Raw genomic sequence first — 5,102 nt, 5'->3', positions numbered from 1 at the left:
AAGACTCATACCTCACAGCATGTACAAAAACTAACTCAAAATGGATAAAAGACATAAATATAAAATATAAAATGATAAAGATAATGGAAGAAAAAATAGGGACAATGCTAGGAGCCTTAATTCAGAATATAAAACATAACTATCAATGTATAAACACCAGAAGGGAAACTAGATAACTGGGAGCTCCTAAAAATCAAACACTTATGCTCATCAAAATACTTCACCAAAAGAATAAAAAAGACAACCTACAAACTGGGAAGAAATTTTTGGCTACGACATCCAATCAGGGTCTAATCTCTAAAATCTACAAGATACTGCAACACCTCAGCAACAAAAAGACAAATAACCCAATTAAAAAATGGGCAAAGGATATGAAAAGGTATTTCACCAATGAAGACATTCAGGCAGCTAACAGATGCATGAGGAAATTCTCACAATCATTGTCCATTAGAGAAATGCCAATCGAAACTACAGTGAGATTCCATCTCATCCCAACAAGGCTAGCACTAATCCAAAAAAAACAAAATAATAAATATTGGAGAGGTTGTAGAGAGACTGAAACACGCACTGCTGATGGGAAAGTAAAATCGCACAACTTTGGAAACTGATTTGGCACTTCCTTAAAAAGCTAGAAATAGAAGTACCATATGATCCAATCCTACTCCTTTGAATATATCCTAGAGAAATTAGAGCTGTCATATGAATAGATATACGCACACCCATGTTCATTGGAGCAGTATTCACAATAGCAAAAAGATGGAAACAACCTAGATGCCCATTAACAGATAAATGGATAGACAAATTGTGGTATACACACAATGGAGTACTACCAATGATAAAGAACAATGATGAATCCATGAAACATATCACAACATGGCTGAATCTGGAACACATTATGCTGAGTGAAATTAGTCAGTCACAAAAGGACAAATACTGTGTGAGACTACTATTATAAGAATTCAAGAAAAGGTTCAAACACAGAAGAAAACATTCCTTGATGGTTACAAGGGTGGGGAGGGAGGGAGAGGGGAATTCAATAACTAGAAAATAGACAAGAATCATCTTATGTGAAGGGAAGGACAGCACACAATACAGGGGAAGTCAGCACAACTGGGCTAAATCAAAAGCTAAGAAGTTTCCTGAACACAACCAAACACTCTGAGGGACAGAGTACCAGGTGCTGCGATCTCAGGATCATGGTTTTGGAGGACACGTAGGTAAATTGGCATGGCAAGGCTTATTAAGAAAATGTTCTGGATCTCACTTTGGTGAGTGGTGTCTGGGATTTTAAAAGCTTGCAGGTGGCCATCTAAGATGCATCAGTTGGTCCCATTTGGCACAAAGGAAAATGAAGAACACCAAAGACAAAGGGAAAATATTAGTCCAAGAGACAAAAGGGCCACACGTATCAGAGACTCCATCAGCCCGAGACCAGAAGAACTGGGTGGTGCCCAGATACCACCAACGATCACCCTGACAGGGAACACAACAGAGAGTCCCCTATGGAGCAGGAGAAAAGTCTGGAGCAGAACTCAAAGTCACATAAAAAGACCAGACTTGACAGCCTAACTAAGACTGGAGGAACCCTGGAAGCCATGGCCCCAGGAGGCTCTGTTAACTCAGAACTAAAACAATTCCTGAAGCCCACTCCTCAGACAAAGATTAGGCTGGACTAGAAAACAAAATAATACTCATGGAGGGTGTGCTTCTTAGTTCAAGCGGAAACACAAGACCAAATGGGTGGTTCCTGTCTGGAGACAGGAGAGGAAGACAGGAAGGGATAGGAGCTGGTTGGATGGACACCAGAAATCCAGGGTGGAAAGAGGGTGTGTGCTGCCATATTATAGAGATTGCAACTAGTGTCACATAACAAATTTTTGTATGAGAAATTAACTTGAGCTCTAAACTTTCACCTAAAGAACACACGCACACACACAAAGAAGTCCAAAAGAGGTGGAAGGGTGCTAAAAAAAAAAAAAAAAAGTGTTATATATGCATCCAAAACTCAGTGCCGTCAAGTCAATTCCGATATATATGCATAGAAAGGTAAAATATATAGTATATACTAAGACAAGTGTTTGACTAGCTGATGCTGAAGAAAAACTGTATGTACCTGTTCCAACTTACCTACAAATGCGACTTAAAAACAGTCTTAGGAAGGGATCTTGCTAGTAACCTTAACCTGGGGACTGCCTGTATACATAGAATTGGAATTCTACAATCTGCCCATTGTTCTCTACACTAACCCAGAACCTTTTGTCTTAACCTTTTCCTCATCTATTCCTGTTCTTTCTGGCCTCTGACTCTGTGGCCCAGCTCTACTTATGCTTTTGCCTTGGCCCTCATGCTTCCTCTGCAACCCTGCTACTCCTGCTTTGACCTTCTGCTTCTTTCTTATCATAATTTGAGTTTTCCCCTGGAAAGTCAACCTTTAGTCTCTCTGCATTGAGATCCTGCCTGCCTGAACTCAGTCTCTAAAATACTCTTAGTACAGTTCCATGAGCACAGTACTACTGCTGGGTTTGTGCTGTCCTCTGAGTAGAATCTAGATGTACTACATGTAATTAGGGTGGTATCATAAAGTCAAAGGTATCCTAAACTCAACAACATCAACTAAACAACTTATAAATCAGGCACTAATTCTTCAAAGATTTTCAAAGGAGAACTAAAGATGTTTATTACATTAGATTGTCAATGCACACACACACACACACATACTCACACGAGTTGACAGTTGATTTGGAAAACAGGATTTTGATGGCCAGCTGTTATGTCACCTGGGAGATATGTTGAAAAATAACAGATCACCATGGCCAAATAACTGAGCATAGTGCCAATGCCCAATTTCCTACATGGCCGAGAAATTCCATATTCAAACTTTTAGCAATTTTGTTTGAACAGCTAATTGATAGCTAATTATAAACTATTGGAGCCAGCACAGTCGTCATACTAAGAACTAAAAAGTAGGCTAGAGATGAAGAGAGAGTTCTTTAAATATATAGCTGCTAACTATGAACTTGAAGAAATGCTGATTAGACCTCAGCCCCCAGGAATAAAGAGAAATACGCAGATTAACCTCGACCAGTGTTCTCCAGCTGGGGGTGATTTTGCCCCTGAGAATGCATTTGACATTGTCTGGAGGCATTTTTGGTTGTCAAAACTGGGCGATGGGACTGCTCTTGGCATCTAGTGTGTAGAGACTGGGATGCTAGTAAACATTCTACAATGTATAGGAGAGCTGCTCGTAACAAAGAATTATCCAAATGAAAATCCAGCAAAAGTGCTAAGGATGAGAAATTGTAATCTAAAGCAGAATATTTTGAAACCAGCTGGACGATATTTAATTAATATGGTTCATAGGGTGAAGCACACTTGAATACATATGTTGAGTATGAGTAGACCCTAGGCCGCAAGTCAAGTTTGTCTCAGTTTTTTCAGTCTTCTCTGACATCCTACTTCTATTTATCAGGTGTTTTGTACTTGGTGTTGTCTGTATGCACCTCCGGATCAAACTCTTACTCAAGAAATTTTCTAAAAGACGTTAGTCCCAATACAAAAATGGTTTACCATTTCATTAGCATTCTCTCCTACATGTGGAATTTTCATAAAGGATAAAACATCACAAGTCATGAAGAATACCTTTCTGGCCATGGAACTAAGAATAAGTGGACTTAGTGTGGAAGGTTTTGGTTTGGGGAGATAGAGAGGACTTAGAAGTGGTCCTTCTCCAACATGGGTTGCCCCTTTCTCCATCTAAGTACAAGGGCAACCCTGGCTCACTGAGAACGTGATGTTGGGCCTCGTATCACCAAATGGCAACCAATAGAACAGACACCTATCAAGTGATCCCAGTCATCCACAAACTATAAACAACCTTGGAATAACCAACTTATAAATAATAAATGACTTCTATCAAAATCAAAACATCGAGTGACTCCTTCAGTTATGTCAAATGGACTGCTATTCAAAACAAATGACATTGATTTTTCTGGACTCTGCTGCCTAAGGATTACTCTTCTGTAATATAAAATAAGTAATATGTGATAAATACATACAATACATACCTATATGGCACAAATGGTGAAAGGTTGTTGGTTTGAACCCACCAGGAGACAGCTTGGAAGCAAGACCTGGTGATCTGCTTCCAAAAGGTCACAACTTTGAAAGCCCTACAGACCCTAGTTCTACTCTGCAATACATGGGATCATCATGCATTGGAGTCGACTTGACAGCAACTAATTTTTTATTTTAAAAAAATACATAAACACATGAAAATAAATAAGATGTTAAAAAATTAAGAGTAATATGAAATTGATACATAATAGAAAAGAGAAAGACACAAATTAAATGTTTTATGATCGTCTAGGACAATGGGTTTCAGAGTGCCTCCTGCTGAGCCTTGGGTTCCACGTGACTTTTCCACGTGATGGGGGGAAGAAGGAGATGCAAGAGAGGGTAGTTCTGCTTTTATGTGTTTTGTTTTCTGACCTTCTATAAAAAATTTCCTTTGGAAAAGGATTCAACTGAAGAACGGGTTTGAAAACCACGGTTCTAGGGTACCTCCATGCAAGGGATAGTTAAAAAAAGCTTTCCCTCAAAGAAATTTTTAAAAGATCTTTAATTCACTTGAAGTTTCAGAATAAACATACCATGTAAAGTTTAGTGAGATGAATGTAAGTTAGGTAGCACAGTAACTGGAAGATCCTCTAAAGGAAGGTTCAGTTGCTCCCTCCTCAGTATTGTATACCAAATGAGCTCAGATAAATTTGTTTTTTAGTTGCTTGTCTGCATCTGTCTTCTTCATTGACACTCAGATCCTGAAGGACCTGGTCATGGTGGACTTGGTTATTTTTAGTTTCTGGCACTGTACTACTGGGGTGGGGGTTGGGGCACTGTACTGTGGTAGGCACATTGTCAAGTCCTCAGTGTATATTTATTGAACTGGTTTGTTTAATGTCAAGAAATAATCATGAATGATTGTATTTCCGCCTTTACATTGGACCCAAACAACAATGCTGTACCTGTTTTTTCTCTTTGTTTTGGAAGACTTATTTCATTATTGGCCAGGACCAAGTAAAGTTGTTTCTCGAAATTTACATATT

Source organism: Elephas maximus, chromosome 8 (assembly GCF_024166365.1).
Source record: "Elephas maximus indicus isolate mEleMax1 chromosome 8, mEleMax1 primary haplotype, whole genome shotgun sequence".
NCBI lineage: Eukaryota > Metazoa > Chordata > Mammalia > Proboscidea > Elephantidae > Elephas > Elephas maximus.
This window is presented reverse-complemented; position numbering follows the sequence as displayed.